This window comes from Lissotriton helveticus, chromosome 2_1, assembly GCF_964261635.1.
Source record: "Lissotriton helveticus chromosome 2_1, aLisHel1.1, whole genome shotgun sequence".
Classification (NCBI taxonomy): domain Eukaryota; kingdom Metazoa; phylum Chordata; class Amphibia; order Caudata; family Salamandridae; genus Lissotriton; species Lissotriton helveticus.
Window position 1 is genome coordinate 1,057,185,598 of NC_136059.1, and position 23,872 is coordinate 1,057,209,469.

Consider the following 23,872-nt stretch of genomic DNA (forward strand, 5'->3'; position numbering starts at 1 on the left):
AGTTCGATTTTCAAACGTCTGAGGTCACTGGTTATAGCGTTCCTGTGGGGCACGGGTAGGAGACGCATAGCGCTCGATACGCTGTTGCGCCCCAAAGATGAGGGAGGTATGGCAGTGCCCGACTTCGAGGGCTATTACCTCGCCGCGCAGCTGCAGACTTTTACTCAGGAAGTGGCTAGAGCGTATAGAGGCCCCGAAGACATGAGAGCCGTAGGCACCCCACGACACGTTCTAGCTTATATTACGCTACACCAGAAACTCCGAGTGGGAGACCTGACGACAGAGGAACGGACTTTCCGTCTATGTTGGGATCGAGCCCGTAAACGGGCGGGTGTCCGCCTTATGTATGCCCCCGAAATACCGCTGGGAATGGTCACTGCCCTCCCACATGGAGGTGATTGGTCACGCTTGTTAGAGTGGGAGGAGGCGGGAGTGCACGTGCTCGGAGACCTCTACGAAGATGGGGTGTTACTCCCATTTCAGGACCTGCAGGAGAGATTTGACCTACCGAGGGGCGACTACCTGCTGCATGCGGCAGTCACGGGCGCCATGCGAGCCCATTGGGGGGATGGGCTGAAAGAACCGGGCACCGCGATGGCCTGCCAGTACGCCATGATGGCAGCCGGAACCTTTAAGGCCGTCACGTGCCTGTACTCGAGAATGCAGCGGGAGGCCTTACAGCCTTTAGCAGCTCTAAAAGCCAAGTGGGAGCTGGACCTCCAGATGGAGATACCAGACACGACCTGGGGCCAACTGCTGAGGAGAGCGCGGAAGAGCTCGAGGAATGCAAGGTTTCAATTGATCCACTTTTATGTTGTCCACAGGGCGTATCTCACGCCCGGGAAACTCCGCCAGTACTTTGGGACGACCGACGCTGCTTGCCCCAGGTGTACTACAGCGGGGGCGGACCTATGTCATATGCTGTGGGACTGCCCTACGTTGGGCGACTATTGGCAGGAAGTTGGGCGGGCCCTTAACGGCGCGACGGACAGGAATATCCACTATACCAAAGCTGTTGGCATCCTTCACTGGTTCCCACACACACCTAGGAATACGCTGTCGAGTAAATTCATAGACTTAGGGCTTATCTTAGCCAAGCGGGAGATCACACGTAATTGGAAGTCCAAAGTGGGGCCCACGTATAAAAGATGGTATGGGGAGTGTCTGAGATGGGCCGCGTGTGATAGTACCTTACGATACCAGATGGCTTGGAGGTCGAATGACGAGAAAGCGCTGGAAAGGGCGACTGCATGGGAGGTGATGGTGCAGGCGCTCAGGGATGTAGACGATGGGGGGCAGGAAGGCGAAAGCGAACTAGATGGAGCGGACCCTGACACTACACAGGAGAACACATCTTAGTGAATGTTTGCTTCCTCCTTGACACACCGGGCACTAATGCATGGTTACCCAAGCGCAACGCGACCACGGGGGAGGGTGGGTAGGAAGCTAGATTGGAGGGTTGTTGGGGTACCGAAATTAAGAGTGGTGGGGGGGAGTAAATTGCGAAAGCATTCCAGGGATGTATGCATAATGAAGCGGTCAGACACTGTAAAAGAACGGAACCAGAATGGTTATGGAGCCACACATTTCAAGAGCGGGATGACTTCCCCGGATGGAGAACAATTGTCTTTAATGATGTCGGCTCTTGTCATGCTACTTTTGATGCATACCATGTCTGTACATTTATACTGGTGATGCAATAAAAATGATGTTATAAAAAAAATGTAACTTTGTCTCGGTCATTGTATAAATAGCTAGAGACTGGATCATTAGACTACTGCAAGGAGAGTGTATAGTGAATTTATAAGTGCTTAAGAATTGGCATATATATATATATATATATTACCTACTGGCGGTCGCCAGTAGGTAGTTATAGTTAGGATTGATTTCCATAGGGAAATCGCAACATTCTATTGGGAATAACTTTGGCGCCGGTTGAGGAATCTGCCTGAAATTTTGGGGGGGATCCGTCAAGCGGGGGCCGAGATAAAAGAGGGGTCCCAAAACGTGTTTCCCCATGTTAATTTCCATAGGGCGGTCGGTCTCACTTTTAGCTCGAACGGCTGAATGGATTTTCACCAAACTTGGCAAAATTGTAGGGACTGGTAGCCCTTTGCTATGTCTCAAGATATGTGCTCCAGAGGATTTTGAGTAATTTAGGTTCCCAAAAATTTATATATCTATAGCCACGCCCCGGTACGCGCACTGGGGAGCGCTCCGGGCGCGCCACGCGACTTGCGCACGGAAAGCTGATTGGCTCTCGGGTGTCTGTAAACATTCGAAACAGTCCGGAGCGGCCGCCATCTTGTGTCTCGGTAGGATCGAGACACAAGAGGTGGTAAAAACAAAGGGGGAAATAATCAAAAGGGGGCAGGGTAGACCCCCCCCCCTGACCCCCTAGGTTTGATGTGGGGGCCATAAAAGGGTCCCTCGGGTAAAAAAATTGTTTTTATTTTTTTCCGATTTTCGCGGGGGGAGCGCCCGGTACGCGCACCGGGGAGCGTACCAGGGAGCGTACTTTGGTGAAAAATTGTTAAAATAATAGTGTAAAATAATCATTTTGAGTGATTACAGGTAGGGTAGCTCTGAAAAGAGCTTTTGGGTTCTGTGGCTGTTTTAGGTATCTACAAGTACGTCCCACACACACCCACACGCCCACAACCCCACACCCCCACACCCACACAGTCCCCACACACACCTCACACATGCACACCTCCACCTACACTCAAACACCCCACACACCCACACACACACCTTACACCCCCACACCCCCACCCACATACCCCATACACCTACATACACCTATACACCCCACCCCCCCAGACACATACACACACACACACCTCACAGACACACCCCACCATCCCCCACACACACCTCCCCCCCCACACATGGGGAAAACTCAGTGAAACAGTAAAATGATAATTTAAAGTGCTTAGAGGTAGGGTAGCTCTGAATAGAGTTGTTGTGTTGTGTGGGTGATTTAAGTACCAACATGTAGGTACCAATGCAGAGTTTTAAATTCAATGTACACCTTTTTTATGTAGATATCTAGCATGTTGTTACAGAAGTTATTGTAGTATATGGAATCCATACCATAGTCTGTCAGGAAAGCAGAAATAGATCCTTTAAGTACTCCCTGAGAAGACCTAGGGGATCATGGGTAGTCTACCCTGCTCCCTTATGATGTTTTAAAATTGCACAGTATACTGTAAGTTTCACTTTATACTATAATATAAACATAATTATTTTGGTAGTACTTCATGAATTAGATATAAAAATGAATAATGTCTCAAACAATTTTTAATTATTAAATAAAAATGTATTGGTTAGAGTTTTCATAGTTCAATAAAACTTCCAGCATTAGATCATCTGGAATCTCCTCAAAAATGCATGTTTCTATATCTTGTAAACATTCAATAAATTGTTGATCCAAAGACTGATCCATAAAATCTTCTTCAACAAAATCTTCGTTAAGAATCTCTTCATATGTAATCTCGAAGGAAACATTGATATTTTCTTGCTACCCTTCCATTTTTTTGCTGTAAATTGCATAAAAAATAACTATATCAGTAGAGTTAGGGCACTGTTGGGTTTAAGTTCAGACAGGTAGTTCTGATTTTTTAACAGTGAAGTTAACTTTGGGCAGTGTATGGTAACAGGCAGGAAGTAGAAATATAAAAAAGTGCCTGTGAAGAAGCGTAAGTAAATTCATAATTATAGCAGAGAAGCCTAAGTCAATCCATAAATATAACAGAGGAGCCTATCTCTATCTATAACTATAGCAGAGGGACAGTAAATAATTATCAGAAAACGTTTTTACAAATTAACTTAAAGTGCCCCTTACAATTTATCAACTTACTTTACAGAGAGGTGAAGAAGAAAAAATGCGAAAATCCTTTCAAGATGTACCTCAGGTAGTTGTAGTCAAAATGGCCGTGTTTCCCTCTCATTTTTCATTTATATTCATGTATATAACCAATCAAATGTCAGGAAAAAAAGTAGAAAATGAAAGTAACATTTTAATTGGTTGTAAATTCTAACACTTCAGATGTGTTTTTGTCATGTAATTTACCTCAGGATATTTAGACAGTGCTACAGCTCAAATGGCTCAATGGAATTCCACCAAATTTGGGAAAATGGTTGGGACTGGTATGTAGTATGGCCTATTCGATATGTGGTGAAAGTGTCTCCAGTGGTTTTTATGTAAATTAACTTTTAACATTTTTGGGAGCGCTTCCCGGTGCGCGCCCCGGTACGCGTACCAGCAGCGCTACGGCAGTCCTCCATTTTGTGTTTGGGTAGATTTGAGACAGAAAATGGAGGAGAAACAACGTTGGGAATGGGTATAAGGGGGCATGGTAGGCACTCCCAGACCCTCTAGGTTTTCTAAGGGGGTCTTAGGAGGCCCATATAGGCGAAAAATTATTATTATTTTTTTCGCGGGGGGAGCGCCCGGTACGCGCACCAGGAAGCGTACCGGGGAGCGTACTTTGGTGAGAAAAGTTAGAAAAAGATAATCATTTAGAGTGATCAGAGGTAGGGTAGCCCTGAAAAGAGCTTTTGGGTTCTGTGGCTGATTTAGGTACCTACAAGTAGGTACCAATGCACAGTCTTAAATTCAGGAGCAATATTCTATTCCCCTCATCTGAGAAGTGCATACCATCTCCTCTGTAGATATCTTGCATGTTGTAACGCAAGTTGTTGTTGTATATTGAACCCATTCCATAGTCTCTCATGTAAGCAGAAACAGATTTATTCACATGTTTCCGTGCTTTCTCAAATTGTGGACAAAATTGGTTGGACCACTTCCATTTCTGTCCTTGGCATATATTGGAATATACCATGGCAGTTTGTTGAAAAAGTGTCATCAATTGCCCAAAGGTGTCCTTTAAAACCATCTCCAGACCTACCCCAGTCAAAGTGCCTAGGTCATTTCCACCACAGTGCAAAATTATGAGGTCAGGGTGCGGCAGATGGTAAAAGGTTTTCACCAATGGTATCAATTGATGACATCTCAATCCTCTTTGGCCAATCCATTTTATGTGCACATTTGGTAAATCAAGGTTGTGGAAATTTCTGGTAGCTGCATACCTTTGAGCCCAGTGGATATAGCTATGTCCAATAATCCAGACAGAGTACATGGTGAGAGGAGGTTCTGGTGCAGTCAGATAAAGTGTAGGAATGAAATGGCAGTTGGAACAGTTTTGCAAAACAAAAACTGTGGAGTTTCAGTGCTCGTGAATCACAAGCAATGATTGATGGATTCAGATAGTTGAAAACTGAAAGTTAGGGTGCATGGTTCTGTTATGTGAAAGAAGTACTTTGAGTGGTTAAGAAAAAGTAATTTAAAGAAAGATTGCAGTGGATAAGCTGGTGTATTGAGAGGTCAAACATGCTTGCTGATTTGATTTGCAACATTGTAGAATACACTTTTAACCCTGGGAGCTCAGTGAGGAGGGAGTGGCTATGGTAACAGGTAGAAAGGGCTGAGGGAGGGAAGGGTGTTGGTTTGAAAATACAGAGGGAAGAGTTTTGATTGGTTACCATGAGCAATATGTGTGTAGAATTAGAGGTTTTCTGTGTCATTAATGGTTGCAGTGCCTGGAGAACATACCTTTTGCTCTGCTAAAGAAATATTGGTGTGTGTATCTGACACTGTTCTGAATCTCCTAAAGCATTTGTAAAGGTGAGTTATGATTCATTTAGATAGAGAGTTCAGATTAAGAAGCAGATTGATTTTCTTTGCTGTTGGTTTGTGTGATGCTTTTTGAAAATGCAGTGTTTCTATATTTGTAAAATAGAGGATTTGTATTTTGTGAAATAGTGATGTTTCAGTAGTGAAGTTGAATGGTTGTACATAGGACTTGCACTGTGTATCTAAAATGTTATTTTAAAAATCAATTTTAGGGTAAATGAATGGGTTTCAGTAGTGAAAATGAATGCTTGTACATAGGACCTGTGTTGTGTTCCTAAAATGGTAATTGAAAAATGATTTTAGTGCAAATCAATGGGTTTCAGTAGTGAAAATGAATGCTTGTATATAGGATCTGTGCAGTGTTTCTAAAATGTTAATTGAAAACGATTTTAGTGCAAAACAATGGGTTTTAGTAGTGAAAATGAATGCTTGTAAATAGGATCTGTGCTCTGTTCATAAAATATTAAATAAAAAACGATTTTAGGGCAAATTAATGGCTTTCAGTAGTGAAAATGAATGCTTGTACATAGGACCTGTGTTCTGTTCATAAAATGGTAATTGAAAAAGATTTTAGTGCAAATCAATGGCTTTAACATTTTTAAGAAGGAATAAATAGTGTGTGCATAATTATATAAAAATATTTGAATCTTTTACAAACATGTTACGTGTTTTACCTCAGATTGGGAAGCAGACTGAGTTTCTTTGCTGTTGGCTTGTTTAATTTTTTGGGTAATGCTTGGTAGGAATGTTTGCAAGAGATAGGAAATGTATTTTGTAAAATAGTGACTTTTCAAGACTGAAATGGAATGATTGTACATAGGACCTGCACTGTGTTTCTAAAATGTTATTGAAAAATCGATTTTGGTGCAAATTAATAGCTTTTACATTTTTGAGAAAGAATAAAAAGTGTGTGCATGATTAAATAAAAAAATTTGAAGCTTTCACAATCATGTCACCTGTGTTACCTCAGATTAGGAAGCACACTGAGAGCCTTATTTATGAAAACAGCGATGCGTCACTTTTAACTGTGCACTCCTTGTGACACCAATGGTGCATTATATTTAATGTATGACGCATCATGTTTCTAGGACTTACAGATAAGTCAGTATTTCTGATGTATCTGTAAGCGCAAAAGTGACGAATTGCTGGAGTGTGTCACAAAAATGACGCAACTCTAGCAATGCATCCTTTCACATGGGGAAAGCCCCATGTGAAAGCGTTTGCCTCAGTCTTACGCCTGCTGTGAGGCAGGTGCAAGATTTTGACGTAACAGTGTCCTAAAAGTGATGCAGTGAAATCTCATAGATTTCACTGCGTCACTATTACGAGGCTTTTTGCGGGGGAATGCCCACTCTGTGTACATTACACCTGACAGAGGTATAATGTGGCGCAGAGGTTTAAAAAGTGACGCATCTACCTACATGCGTCACTTTTTAAATATGGCGCAAAAAGGTACATGTTTTATGCCGCCGATGCGTCACGAAAAAGTGACGCATCAGCAGTGCAAAACTGACGCAGGGCCTCATAAATGAGGTTCATCTTTTTTTGCACACTACTCCAGTGTAGTCCTGTCCACTGCACTCTTGGACACAAGCCTCACCTTTTGTGCTCCCCTGGACAGGCTTCATCTCATCTGCACTCCTGCTTAGGTGTCAGAATCCTATCACATGGGGAAAGCCCCATGTGAAAGCGTTTGCCTCAGTCTTATGCCTGCTGTGAGGCAGGTGCAAGATTTTGATGTAACAGTGTCCTAAAAGTGACGCAGTGAAATCTCATAGATTTCACTGTGTCACTATTACGAGGCTTTTTGCGGAGAAATGACCCCTCTGTGTACATTACACCTGACAGAGGTATAATGTGGCGCAGAGGTTTAAAAAATCTACCTACATGCGTCACTTTTTAAATATGGTGCAACAAGGCACATGTTTTATGCCGCCAATGCGTCACAAAAAGTGACGCATCAGTAGCGCCAAACTGACGCAGGGCTTTATAAATGAGGCTCATCTTTATTTTGCACACTACTCCAGTTTAGTCCTGTCCACTGCACTCTTGGACACAAGCCTCACGTTTTGTGCTCCCCTGGACAGGCTTCATCACATGAGCACTCCTGCTTAGGCCTTATAATCTTTTATTAGAATAACATTTGAAAAACAAAGAAAAGGTCATATGTATAAGCTTTTCATTACACTACTAAAATATTTTTGCTGCAAATTAATGAGTTTTACATTTTTGAGAACGTTTAAATAGTAGGACCTGCACTGTGTTTCTAAAATGTTATTCAAAAATCGATTTTGGGACTAATCAATGAATTCTACATTTTTGAGAAAGAATAAATAGTGTGTGCATGATTACATAAAACAAATGGAACTTTTCACAATCATGTCACCTGTGTTACCTCAGATTAGGAAGCACACTGATCTTCTTTGCTGTTGGTTTGTGTTATTTTTTTGGTAATGCTTGGTAGCATTGTTTGCAAGAGAGAGGAAATGTATTTTGTAAAATAGTGAGTTTTCAGTAATGAAATGGAATGCTTGTACTCCAGCAATGCATCCTTTCACATGGGGAAAGCTGCATGTGAAAGCGTTTGCCTCAGTCTTATATCTGCTGTGAGGCAGGCGCAAGATTTTGACGTAACAGAGTCCTAAAAGTGACGCAGTCAAATCTCATAGATTTCACTGCGTCACTATTAAGAGGCTTTTGGTGGAGAAATGACCCCTCTGTATACATTACATCTGACAGAGGTATAATGTGGTGCAGAGGTTTAAAAAATCTACCTACATGCGTCACTTTTTAAATATAGCGCAACAAGGCACATGTTTTATGCCACCAATGCGTCACAAAAAGTGACGCATCAGTAGCGCCAAACTGACGCAGGGCTTTATAAATGAGGCACATCTTTATTTTGCACACTACTCCAGTTTAGTCCTGTCCACTGCACTCTTGGACACAAGCCTCACGTTTTGTGCTCCCCTGGACAGGCTTCATCACATGAGCACTCCTGCTTAGGCCTTATAATCTTTTTTTAGAATAACATTTGAAAAACAAAGAAAAGGTCATATGTATAAGCTTTTCATTACACTACTAAAATATTTTTGCTGCAAATTAATGAGTTTTACATTTTTGAGAACGTTTAAATAGTAGGACCTGCACTGTGTTTCTAAAATGTTATTGAAAAATCGTTTTTGGGACTAATCAATGAATTCTACATTTTTTAGAAAGAATAAATAGTGTGTGCATGATTACATAAACAAATTTGAACTTTTCACAATCATGTCACCTGTGTTACCTCAGATTAGGAAGCACACTGAGCTTCTTTGCTGTTGGTTTGTGTTATTTTTTTGGTAATGCTTGGTAGGATTGTTTGCAAGAGAGAGGAAATGTATTTTGTAAAATAGTGAGTTTTCAGTAATGAAATGGAATGCTTGTACTCCAGCAATGCATCCTTTCACATGGGGAAAGCTGCATGTGAAAGCGTTTGCCTCAGTCTTATATCTGCTGTGAGGCAGGCGCAAGATTTTGACGTAACAGTTTCCTAAAAGTGACGCAGTCAAATCTCATAGATTTCACTGCGTCACTATTAAGAGGCTTTTGGTGGAGAAACGACCCCTCTGTGTACATTACACCTGACAGAGGTATAATGTGGTGCAGAGGTTTAAAAAATCTACCTACATGCGTCACTTTTTAAATATGGCGCAACAAGGCACATGTTTTATGCCGCCAATGCGTCACAAAAAGTGACGCATCAGTTGCGCAAAACTGAGGCAGGGCTTTATAAATGAGGCTCATCTTTTTTTTGCACACTACTCCAGTTTAGTCCTGTCCACTGCACTCTTGGACACAAGCCTCATGTTTTGTGCTCCCCTGGACAGGCTTCATCACATGAGCACTCCTGCTTAGGCCTCATAATCTTTTTTTAGAATAAAATTTGAAAAACAGAGAAAAGGTCATATGTATAAGCTTTTCATTACACTACTGAAACATTTTTGGGGCAAATTAATGTCTTTTACATTTTTGAGAAAGAATAAATTGTGTGTGCATGATTACATAAAAAAGTGACCTTTTCACAATCATGTCACCTGTGTTACCTGAGATTAGGAAGTAGATTGTGCAGATGAGGTGAGGCATGTCCAGAGGGACAGAGGAGGTGAGGTCTATGTTCAAGACTGTAGTGGGAGAGAGGCCTTTCCTGGGAAGCATAGGTGGTGAAGCCTGTGTATAAGAGTGCAGTGGACTAGACTTCATGATGTCTATCCCCTACTGGACTCTTAGGCACAGGTCTCATCTTCTTTGTACCTGTGGACAGAGCTGTCTTCCACTACACTCTTCAATACAGGCCTCACCTCTTCTGCACCCCTGGAGAATCCTCACCTGATCTGTAACCCTGAATAGACCGTTTGCTTTTTGTCATTGCTTTGTTGTTTGGTAATAGTGGTCTATAATGTGCTATTTTTTTCTTTAACACAGATTGAAATCAAGATTTCAAGAGTAAGGAAAGATGCCCTCAAGGGAAAGGAGAAGAAAACAAGATAACCGCCAAAAAACAAAAACAGCAACGGAATTACAGCACTCTTCCACAACAAATACTTCAAAAAACAGGAACAAAGCTCCTGGTAAGACAACTAAGTCTTTCTTACGGAACATATGTAGATCAAAACAAAATGTTGGACAGCATGTAGAAAAAGAGAATGAGAGAGTAAATTTGAAAAGGAAGGAGAGAACCTCAGAAAATCCTACAACTGGAGCAGGAGAGAATAATATGTATAGGAATAGAAGGCAGAATCAGTTTAGACACATTCGTAAACTAATGTTTCGCAATAGGGTGGTTTTAAATTTGTTAAAAAACATTAGGAAAGGTAAACAGGGAGCTCCTTTTTATAAGAAAAAGAAAAGTGTAGAGAAGATTGTTGATCAGGCTTTTGAAGTTAAGAAAAAATTATTTATTTTAATAATCAATAGAATTAGGACACTTAACAAGACAATTGATGTTTTCAAATCAAACAGTAGATGGAAAAGAGTAATTAATCGGACTAATTTTTGTAAAGTTTTTTCAGGAGAATGGATGCACAGTTCAAGTTGTGAGCCTTTTTTTAATGAGGAGAGTTACTTCCAGGAGAATGATTTAGTGCATGCAGTTGACACCAGTGGTCGAGCGAATGAAGTGAAAGACGGTTGTCCGATTGAAAAAGAGAAACTTGTGCCTAGAGAACCAGAAGAGGTGTTAACTGATGAAGTTTTAGGGAGACGTACTAAGGGTCCAGTGTACACTTGAAAGTGTAGTCGTATTTGTAGTGTGCGACAGGAATCAATTGATTTGTTTTGTAATTTCTTACGTACATATAGTAAGAAAAGTCTGAAGCAGAAAGTGAAGTTGTTGCAAGACTTAGATCCTTGCAGAGTGAGAGAAAACACAGGTTTGCAAGGGCATTCACTGGCTTGTCTTTCTAGAAAAGTCTGTCAGAGTGTTTTCATCATTTTAGGATGTTAGCAGTGCATCATACCAAAATGAGGAAATTAGTGAGAATGTTGTATTATGCAAAAAGTCTAGCACTTAAGCTTAAACAATTAAACAGTGCTCTTTTGCATGGAACTGAATTAGATGTGAAGAAGATTTGTGAAGAAATTGAGATTTGTTATTTTGGTGAAAAAGAGGACAGTGTAGAAATTGACACAGCAATTCAAGGTAATGTGGAAGACAATGTACAGATTTCAAGTACAGAAATTTTTGAGCAGGAAATTACCAGGTTTAAGGTGAAATCAAGTGAAAGGCCGAATTTTACTTGTGTGTGTTGTCGACGAACTCATTATAAGCATCAAACTAGATTAGTTGATTTATACGTAAAAAGTGAAAAGATGAATAATTATGAGTGGAAGGATTTTGCAACTTATTTGTGGGTGGAGAATTGTTTTGATTTGAGTTCTGATCAGTGTATTTGTAAATATTGTTATGATAAATTAAATCAAAACAGAATGCCTGCTAGAGGTGTTCATAATAATCTGGAGTTGGTAGACATTCCCCGTGAATTGATGGATTTAAATACATATGAGTCTATTTTGATTCAATGTGTCCATCCTTTTCAGGCAATTGTTCGCATGGAGCCTAAGATAGGGAAATTGCCTCCTACAGATTTGCAGAGAGGATTAAAGGGAAGAGTTGTTTATTTGCCTCTTGATTTAAAAAAAAATATTGATACAATTGGTATAGAAAAAGTAGAAGAGGAACCTTTAGTTATTCTAGTTAATGGGGTTCCGACAAAGAGTAAGAAAATCTGGCAAGATTTAGTGGATGTTAGGAAAGTCAAAAAGGCAACGTTGTATTTAGTCAAAAACAATGAGTATTACAAAGATGTATGTGTTGCAGCAGAGGAAACAGCTGCAGATGAAGACAGTGATTGTTCAGGCGGCCAAATTGAAAAGGTTGATGTGTCTAGAAGTGAAGAAATATATGAACATTATACTGTTCATCCTTTGCATTCCAAAGAAGTAATGGGGGATGCAATTGAATTGTTTCAAATGAAAGCAGAAAAAGGAAGTCCCATTAGTGTATGGGAAGATATGACGATCGACCACTTCAAATTCCTGCATCTGAATATCGAACTGTAAGATTATATGCTGAAGATCCAAGGTTTCGTCAATGCATTCCCTATTTGTTTCATTTACTGTATGAAAGTGACTTGTCTGGGCTTTCTTATGCAGTAAACCATATACTGAAAAGTGGAGCACATCTGCAAAATGTTTCGGCGAGGGACTTTATGGAGAAAGTGAATCTGCAAGATAATATTTTGGACTCTCATTTAATCAATCTCATGGCATATCAGCGTGGTACAAACGAGTATTGGTACCGTCGTCATGGGGAATTGAAATGTATGCTAAGAAACTTAGGAACTCCTACATGGTTCCTCACTCTTAGCTGTGCCGAGTATGCATGGGACGACTTACTTCAATTTCTACGAGAGGCTAATGCAAATATACAAAATATAGAATTCAAAACACCTGGAGAACTGTGTTCTTTGGATCCAGTGAATGTATGCAGATATTTCAATCATAGATTTGAAGCTATGATGTCTTTTATTACCAACAAAAAAAAATCCTCCCCTTGGAGAGGTTTTGGATTTCTTTTGGAGAAAGGAGTATCAAGCGAGAGGTGCTCCTCACATACATATGTTGTTGTGGATTAAAGATGCACCCAAATTTGGAACAGATTCGGATGAGACAGTGATGAGCTTCATTGAAGAGTATTCAACATGTGCTGTTCCGAAAACTACCGAAGAAAACAGTTTAAGGCAACAAGTTTTACGCTTTTAATCCCATCGTTGTGGAAAGTAGTTTCGTCGAAAATTCAGAAACAAGGACAAGTTCTACACAAAATGTCGTTTCGGCTTCCCACGACCAGTGATTTCTAAAGGAAGAGTAAATAATTTGATGTCTTCTCTGCGACATACTGTGACGAGGAAATCACCAAAAAATACATACAATTTAAAAAGAAACGAAGAGTCCAAGTACATCAACGACTACAACCCAGTGATTTTGTCCATGTGGAATGCTAACATGGATATTCAATTCGTTGCTGACAACTCTATTGCTGTGGCTCGATATGTGACGTCTTACATCACAAAAAAGAAAAGACAGAACTGAAGGAAATGTGGGAGGACATTTCACATGAAAAGAGTCTAAGCAAGAAATTATACAGTTACAGTCTGAAGATGTTGTCGCATCGAGAAATTGGAGCATATGAATGTTCTGATCGATTGTCATCAGCAAGTCTCTATGCCAAATCTAGAACCATCATTTGGGTGAGTCTAGGTCTTGCTGCAACACGAAATCGAGTTTTGAAATCTGTACAAGAAATAGAGTATTTGGCTGAGAAAGAACCAGAAAGTACAGATATTTTGAAGACAAACATGTTGGATACACCTGGACCACCTGGATCTGATTCCAGACGGTCGCTCCCCCCACGCTCCCTGGCCATTGAGATCTGCTGCACGCTGGTATTGTAGAAATTTGAGCATCACGCTCACTTGCAATTACTCTATTTCATCGCGCATAGCTGTAAAGCAGCATTTGTAACTCGCGCTCGACTGCATTAGCATACTAAACATAGCGCGTGATTGTAAGGAGCTCTGAACATCGGGTTCGAGTCAATTAGCTTTTAAAGTGCATTCTGAACATCGCGCTCGACATTGAAGCACAGCGCCTGAGAGAAACTGACCTGGCATCATCGCGCACGATAGAAATTGTTATTTTATACATAGCACTTTGACTACTTAATAGCGCCGTACCTCGCATCATTTTCTGCATTGTGGTTTAACTTCACGTGATTGTAGCTACTGCTGACATTGTTTAATCTGCATTCTTGTGCTGCCTCGACTGTGCATTCATTGTGGTATTAGCTTTGCACTAAACATAGTCTGTCCCAGTTTCACTTTCCAAACTCCATTTTGTAACCTGGCTTGTTGTTTACTCGATTGTCCCGCCTACCCTCCCAGCTAACGCCTCCCTGCTGACCCTCCCACGCTCCGCCCCCTCAACTATCCATTTAAGTCGAATGCCCCAACGCGCAGCGTCCACGCGCTACGGCCGCGCCGAAGGTGTGCCAAAGGTAAGCCCGTCTACGCCCGTCCGCGCCAAGACCGCGCCCAGCGCCAGACCCCCTGGTCCCCGCAGCCCCCACCCCTCCCGCATTACATACAACTCATCCACCCTCTTAGCCCTTAACCCCGGCCGACTCCCCAACTGCGCCCAAGCCGCTCCTGGACACACCCATAAACCCTTCACATGCATCTCCTGCAAATTTGACGTCACCAAGACCAACTCCTCACTCACTAACACCAAACAGAGACCTGTCACCAACCACCTTAAATGCATCCTGCTCAACACCCGCTCGATCCACAGACACGCCATCGACCTCTGGAATCTACTAGACACCATCTCTCCGGACGTCGCCTTCCTAACAGAAACATGGATGAACGCCTCCTCAGCCCCAGACATCACCATTGCCATCCCGGAAGGCTACAAGATCATCCGAAAAGACTGCACCAAGCAAACAGGAGGAGGCATCGCTATCGTCCACAAGAACTCCATCCGCATCTCAACCAGCCCAGACGTCAACCTCTCTACCGCCGAGCACCTTCACTTCCAGATCCACACCGACCCTAAGACCACACTCAGAGGCACCCTCCTCTACAGGCCTCCAGGACCCCGTGCACAATTCTGTGAAGACATCACTGACTTTATCACCCCACACGCCCTCCCCTCCGAGGACTACATTCTATTGGGAGATCTCAATTTTCACCTGGAAAAGAGCAACAACAGCAACACCACCACCCTTCTGGACAATCTCTCCAACCTCGGACTCAAACAACTTGTTAATACCCCCACCCACAATGCAGGTCACACACTCGACCCTATCTTCACCTCCAGCAAACATATTTCCTTCAGTCACACGCACCACAACCCTCCATTGGACGGACCACAGCTGCGTTCACTTTATCTACAAAAAAAACACAACCCACAACCACCCTCAACCTACCCTGCGAAGAAACTGGAACAAAATCACCATCGACCAGATCTCCTCATCGCTTCTTCAAAACCCCCCTGCCCACTCTTCGAACCCCAACCAAGCAGCCTTTAACCTCTCTCAATGGCTAACCAACTGCGCCGACAACCTGGCACCCCTGAAAAAACGTCAAATTAAACTGAGCAACAAAAACGCCCCCTGGTTCAACGATGAGCTTAAGAAATCCAAGAAACTCTGTCGCTCACTTGAGAAGGCCTGGAAAAAAGACCCAAACACCAGCACCAGGGACGCCTTCAAAAACGCCACCCGCATACACCACCAACTGATCCGGACTGCCAAGAAAGCCGCTTTCAAAGACCGACTTGACAACAACGCCCACAATAGCAAGGAATTATTCAACATCGTCAAAGAGTTTACCAACCCCACTGCCAACTCCAACGACATCACTCCATCTCAAGTCCTCTGTGACTCCCTAGCTTCGTTCTTCCACGACAAAATCGCAGACATCCACAACAGTTTCGACAACCAACCCGAAGACCAACCCACCCAACCTTCTGCCGTACCTTCACCCCCCTTGAACATCCTTAATGACTGGAACCCAATCTCCACTGAGGACACCATCCGCCTGATGAACTCCATCCACTCAGGATCCCCCACTGACCCATGCCCTCACCACATCTTCAACAAAGCAGATTCCATCATTGCACCACACCTCCGAGACGTCATCAACTGCTCCCTCAAATCCGCCACCTTCCAGGAAAGCTGGAAACACGCCGAACTCAGCGCCCTTCTGAAAAAACCCACAGCAGACCCCACCGAACTCAAAAACTACCGCCCCATCTCGCTCCTTCCATTCCCGGCCAAAGTCATCGAGAAAGCTGTCAACAACCAGCTCTCCGCCTTCCTCGAAACCAACAAATCCCTCGACTTCTCACAGTCCGGCTTCCGAGCCAAACACAGCACTGAGACCGCACTCATCGCAGCAACGGACGACATCCGAACTCTACTGGACAATTGAGACACAGTCGCCCTCATCCTACTCGACCTCTCCGCAGCCTTCGACACAGTCTGTCATAGCACCCTGTTACAACGCCTCAGAAACATCGGAATCCAAGGAAAAGCACTGGATTGGATCACCTCGTTCCTTGCCGGAAGAACCCAAAGAGTCCGCCTCCCACCATTCAAGTCAGAGGCCACTGAAGTCATCTGCGGCGTGCCACAAGGATCCTCACTCAGTCCCACTCTCTTCGACGTATACATGAGCCCCCTCGCGGCCATCGCACGCCAACACAACCTCAACATCATCTCCTACGCTGATGACACTCAACTGATCCTATCACTCACCAAAGACCCTAACACCGCCAAAACCAACCTGCATGAAGGAATGAATGAAGTAGCCGAGTGGATGAAGCACAGCCGTCTGAAACTGAATTCCGACAAAACAGAAGTCCTTATCCTAGGCACCTCCCCCTCTGCCTGGGACGACTCTTGGTGGCCAGTATCCCTTGGAAAAGCACCCATCCCGACAGACCACGCACGGAACCTAGGCGTCATTCTGGACTCCTCACTCTCAATGACCAAACAAGTTAACGCTGTTTCATCTTCTTGCTTCAACATTCTTCGCATGCTCAAAAAAACATTTCGCTGGATCCCCACCGAAACTAGAAAAACGGTCACCCACGCACTGGTTACAAGCCGACTGGACTACGGAAACACCCTATACGCCGGCACCACCGCAAAAATTCAGAAAAAACTCCAACGCATCCAGAATGCTTCAGCCAGACTCATACTAGACATCCCGCGTAATGAACACATTTCTGACCACCTGAAAAACCTCCACTGGCTCCCCGTCAATAAGAGGATAACATTCCGCCTCCTAACCCACGCACACAAAGCACTTTACGAACTTGGACCCGAATGCCTAAATACACGACTTTCCTTCTACACCCCCTCCCGCCAACTACGCTCCTCCAACCAAGCCCTTGCTGCTGTACCTCGCATCAACAAAACCACCATGGGTGGAAGATCCTTCTCCTACCTGGCGGCTAAAACCTGGAACTCACTCCCCACTCACCTTCGCCTCACTCAGAACCACCTAGCTTTCAGAAAGCAACTTAAAACCTGGATATTCGACAAGTACTTCCCCACCCTCCTCCAAGCGCCTTGAGACCCTCTGGGTATGTAGCGCGCTATATAAATTATTTGAATTGAATTGAATTGAATACATACTATCCAAATAGAAGTAGTCATCTTGAGAACAGTTGTTTGTATGAAGTTCTGCAAAACTATATTTATAAGAGAACCATCAGAGAAGATATTAACAATGGAATATATGCTATCATTGAGTGTGAAGGATGTCTAGTGAGACAGAAAAAAGGCCATTTGATTAATCATGGAAAATTGAGTTGTGAAAATCCAGAGAAAAGGGAATTTTACTATTTAGCTCTTTTGCAACTCTTTAAGCCATGGCATACAGAAGAGGAACTACTTGGAGATTTTCTCTGTTACGAAGATTCTTTTAATGCAACCAAGGATACAATAGAATGTCCTGTTTTTCCAAATTATCTGCAAATGTTGAATAAAGAAATAGAGCAAGAAGCCACAATTGCTGCAGAGATTGCTAGAGACAGTTCCCAAGACAGTCAGAGTTCTGCTTCATTGAGTCAGGATCCACTTGGAGGACCAATTATTCAAAATGAAGCTGCCACTGCCATGGATGAGGTGGAAGGAGCTATGGAACAAGCTCAAGATGATGTAGTTAACTTAGAAGATTTGGTGAAACAACTAAACCTTGAGCAGAAACAGATATATGACGAAGTCACAGATCAGATTGAACATGGATTCAGTCATGAGAAAAAAGAGTGCTCATGTACATCATTTAAACCAGTACAACTGTACGTAAGTGGAGAAGCGGGAACTGGAAAAAGTTTCCTGATTAAAGCAATTGCAACTTATCTGCATAAAAGGACTGAAGCTATCTTGTGTTGTTACCGCTCCAACTGGGCTGGCTGCACATAACATTAAAGGGATTACTTTACATCGTTTACTGATGCTGCCAGTGGAGCATGATAACAAATTGCAATATCACAAGCTATCTGGAGATGCGTGTTCCGAAGTTTCGAGAGTCCTGAAGAAAATGAAACTTCTTATTGTTGATGAAGTAAGCATGGTGTCAAATATAATGCTTGCTTTTGTGCATTTGAGAATGCAAGAAATTCTTAGAACAGACTATGATGTCTTATTTGGAGGAAAACATATTATTGTTTTTGGAGATCTACTGCAGTTGACTCCAGTGAAAGGACAACCTGTGTTCAAAATGCTCACGCATGAAGATACCAAGAAGTGCCTAGGAAGCATTGGAAACGTTAATATATGGTTAAACTTCAAATATGCAGAACTGCTTCAAAATATGCGGCAGGCAAAGGATGAAGATTATAAAAATATTCTACAAGATGTAAGAATCGGAAAAGTAAGTCAGCAAGGGAAAGAAGCTTTACATGGATGATTAATTTCAAATTTGTACCGAAATGAAAACATTCTTCCAGAGAATATTTTTAAGAAAATTAACGAGAAGAAATCTAGCATATGTTTGATGCCAACTCTGAAAGAATGTTCCATGTTCAACAACAAAATGTTAAAGTTAGAAAATGAAGAGATAGTGAAACTGGAAGCTACAGATAAAATAGAGCATATGGGAGCAACAATTATTTTGTCTGAAAATTTGAAATCAAAATTGGATTCATTAGAGAAGACTATATCTAAAACTGCTGGTTTTGAAAAGACTCTGAATGTGTGTTTAAATTGTCGTATCATTTTGAGAAGGAATTTAAATGTTGAAAGAGGTCTGGTAAATGGAGCAATGGGTCATGTTGTTGGTTTTGTGAATTACAAAAATAGAGATGGAATTGAAATTTTAAAAATTTAATTTGATGGCATTGATGAAATAGAACAAATTTGTCGTTGTTCAGCTAGATTTTTGCTTGTGAAAGACTTATATGTTTGCTGAAAACAGTTTCCTATTTGTTTGGCATATGCGGTGACAATTCATAAATCTCAAGGTGTAAGTGTAGATAGCGCTTTGGTGAACATTGGAAGTTCTGTGTTTAAAGAGGGTATGGCATATGTGGCATTATCACGAGTCAGAACTTTATCAGGATTGTACTTGATTGAGTGTGATGAAACAAAGATTTGTGCAGATCTACATTGTGGTTTTTTTTCGTCCTCATATTCGCCCTTGGTGACCATATAGTAACAGAAAGATAGAGGAGATGACAGGAACACTGACCCAGATATACTGGGGGAGGGGATATTAACGATTCCTACCGGAGTACCCCGCAGTGCAAAGCATCAACCTCTTATTCGTCACGTGGTACCATCTAGGCTAACATGCTGCTATATTATACCCACTTTGTAACCGAAATCACCCTTGTAGGGTATGTGTAGCCAAAGGGGACCAGTTGAGGAGACCCTTCCAAGCAGCGTAATCATAGGACATGGGGGGCGGGAGGGGGGGACCCATGCTATTATATTCCATGATTACCAATTCAATAGAAGCCAAAATCTTCTCTTATTTGGGTTCCCAGCTCTGATCATATCTAATTTTGACGTCTGTAGCATAGACGCACGCCAATCTGTTAAAAGTGGAGGTGCCTTATCTTTCCATTGTTTACATATTTCTCTTCTAGCCAGCAAACAGCCATAGAAGACCAATTTTTTACCCATGCCACAAAGCTCTGGTAAAATGCCAAAAAAGACTAACACTGGGCAAGGACTGACTTGAGACCCTACCGCCAAGGAGAGGGACACGCAGATCTCATTCCAGAATGATGTTAGGGATGGACACTCAAAAAACATATGTACATCTGATGCGGCTACCAAACCGCATCTGGGACAAGCAACCAGAGCGTTATTAGGAAATTTTGATAAACGTAATGAAGAATAGTACGCCCTATGCAATGTGAACAGATGGTTGCGACGAAGCCATGAACGTTTCACAATGTCCCCCAAAATTTTAAACGATTCTAGCCACAGACTCTCCATATCAATATTAGTGATATATGTTTCCCAGAGCGAGTGGGGGAGCAAAAATTCACCATCAGTCTCGTCTATCATGAGGTTATACCAAAATGTGATCTCTTTCTTAAAAGGTAATTTATCTATCAGATGGGATACCAGATTACTCTCAGCACCTATTTTAAATCTGCCCCTACCCTGACTTTGAGCATGAGCCCAGCTCTGAATTTGAAGGTATTTAAATCTTGAGAAACGCGTTCCTATTATTGAACTCAAAGCCTCCCATGAAAATAAAGTACCTTCGACAAACAGGTCCCCCCATGATGTAAGACCTGCCTCTCTAACAGGTAGAGCTAGACTATCCAAGAGCCCGGAGAATCCCAAAGTGGAGCCCTACTATGATAGTAATCAAGTTTGAGTGCACGTCTAAAATTACCCCATGTTCTAGCTAGATCCCTCAATACCTTTAACTTGACTTTCTTAAAATATTTGGGGTCACCAAACTTTAATAAAAAATTCGCAGGTCTAACTTTTTCCCCTTTAAGAAGTGCTGAAAATAGTTTCCCACACCCAGTGCAATTAGGGGTCTTTAAAAGCATCCTGACGTGAGAGAGTTGAAAGGCCCAACCATAATACTGCAAATCTGGTGCCGCAAGGCCCCCTTTTTCTCGGCGACGTCTTATCTTCTTCCAGGCCAATCTGGGTGTATGACGGTTCCATATAAATGTGTTTATTTCGGCTTGGAGTTTTGCAATCATGGATGGATCAAAAAAGAGAGGGATAGTGCTAAACAGAAACATAATCTTAGGTAAAATAGTCATTTTAACCAGGTTGGACCTGCCTAACAGGGAGATAGGGAGAGCTGACCATGTTCTCATCAACCTACGACACTCCTTAGCCACGAGAGCGAAATTTATGGGGACGATCTTATAAATATCTGCATAGATGTTTAAACCCAAATACCTCAGGATAGAGTTAGGCTGTGCCCCTGCCACCGGCACAGGATGATTCCAAACCATGATATCAGTTTTAGAAGAGTTGACTTCATAGCCGGATACTGCCCCAAACTCTTCTGCAATGGCTATCACTGTTGGAAACGCCGAGCTCAACTCGGATGAGAAAATGAGAACATCATCCGCATATAATGCGACTTTCCGCTCCCACCCTTCAAAAATAAAAGGTTTAATATTAGGGTTGTCACGAATTAATTGGGCAAAAGGTTCTATATATAAATCAAACAAAAGAGGGGAAAGGGGACACCCTTGGCGGGTTCCGCGCGTAATACTAAATGGCTCTGTTAGTTCCCAATTAACCAATAATGAGGCGGAAGGGTCTTTGTATAAAAGTTTTACAGCCCGCCTAAAATTATCACCTAAGTTAAACTTTTCCAGGACCTCCGATAGGTATACCCAATTTAACCTATCAAAGGCCTTTGTGGCATCGAGCGTGAGAACTGCCAGAGGAAGAGATGCAGACGTGGCCATGTCTATTGCGCCGATGAGGTCGTATGTCAGCTCATATAGCTGCCGGTCCTTTACAAATCCCTTCTGGTCCAAGTGCAGGATGTTGTTTGCCACCGCTCCCAATCTATTTGCTAGCACCGAAGCAAAGATTTTATAATCTGTGTTGAGAATTGAAATCGGCCTATATGACCCACAGTTAGTTGCTGGTTTGCCCGGCTTTAGGATCAAAGTTATGGAGGCCCTATCCCAAGAAGTGGGGGGCAAAGCACCTTCCAGCAGGATATTATTAAACAGGTCCGTTAGGTAGGGAAGAATTGTTGAACAGATTACTTTATAGATTTCGGATGGTAACCCGTCGGGTCCTCAAGCCCTACCTTTTTTGCTATTAAGAACAGCCGACCGTACTTCCTCCAATGAGAAAGGGCACTCCAGGGCGTTTCTTTGTTCTGGTGATAAGGCAGGAAGGGAAATCCCAGACAACCATTCCATTGCTTGATTTGGTTGTACATTCTTGTCCTCACGATATATTTCGCTAAAAAAGCTCCTAAAAGCCCCACTAATTCCCTCATCAGTAGAGTGTTTTACACCATCCTTACTAATGGAACTAATATTATTTCGGACCCTATCTGTCTTCGCCTTCCAGGCCAGGAGCTTACCCGCGCCTTCCCCATATTCAAAATGGGCCAATTTACTGGCCTCCCATCTCTCCAGGACCCGCACATTCAAGACTGAGGAAAGATCTCCTTTTAAAACCGTTAGCTTACCCTGCAAGTCCTCTAATGTGGCCCCAGATGCTACTGGGTACCTATCGATTTCTGCTTGAACTCCCTCAATCTCCAATTCAAGCGAGGCTACTGATTCCCTGTATATCTTGTTTTTATATGCAGTTTTATTGGTTAGATACCCCCTTAATGTAGATTTAAACGCATCCCATGTGATGCCAGGTGGGGCAGAGCCCTGATTAATCTCCCAAAAAAACTTAACTTCCTGGTTTAGTGCCTCTATAATGTCAAATGAGGCGAGGATTGATCTATCGAAGGACCAGTTTCTTAGAGAGGCCCTGGACATGGCCTCGAGCTCAAGAAGGATGGCTGTATGGTCAGAAAGATGGAAAGGTAAATGACACACTGATTTAACCTGTTTAACCAAGATATGACTAATCAAAATGAAATCAATACGAGACTGGTGGTGAAATTTATAGTTCCTGAAAGTGACCCCCCTTTGAGACCCATGAAGTGTCCTCCATATATCATTGTAATTTAGTGCTTTCATGTTGTCTAACAAAAAAATCCTAGTTTTAGATAAAGTTTGGCCCTATTGGAAGGTGATTTATCCAGCACAGGGTCAAGGACTACATTGTAATCACCTGCCAAGATAACCGGCTCTGGGAATAGGTATAGTTGTGAGAAGAGTGTGGATAGAACTGATGGATCATCCTGATTCGGGCCATAGTATCCTACTATAGTAAATGGCGAACCTGAGATAATGACTGAGGCTATGGCCCATCGGCCGTATGGGTCCACCTGCTTAGAAACCAACCTCGCCCTAAAAGATTTTTTAAAAAGGATGGCCACTCCCCTAATATGTGATGATTGTGATGTGACAACACCGAAGTCTATCCACCTATTCTTACCCAACAGATTTAGTATTTCGGCTTCTGCCAAATGTGTCTCTGGAGCACTATTATTTGCGCTGCCGAGTCTCGTAAATTTTGCATTATAATATTTCTTCTTGGACAAGTTCGAAGACCATTAGTGTTCCAGGACAGAATGCGGAGTTTATTCATTGTGATAGAGTTCCCACCCGAGCAACAAAATCACAAGGACCAAAGACCAATCTTGCCATACTACCGTACATAAGTTATGTAATAGCTTACACCTGTCTTTCACCTCTCGAGGATGTTTTGGAGGACGTTTTAGAGGACAAAAAGATCTACATTGTGTTAAAGAATACAATAGGTTAAGAAGAGAGTATGCTCCACATTTGCCTCAATATCCTCTGATTGAAAAATGTGTGGTAGGCCGAAAAAGAAGAAATGAGAGTAATTGCAGTGAGGTAGTAGCAAAAAGACAAAAAGTAGATGAAACTGTAATTGTAAGCAGAAGGAAAAAGAATTCTGTTGAAGATGTTGTTGGATTTCAATTTGAAAACAGTTCTGGTGTCAACTGCTATGCTAATGTAGTG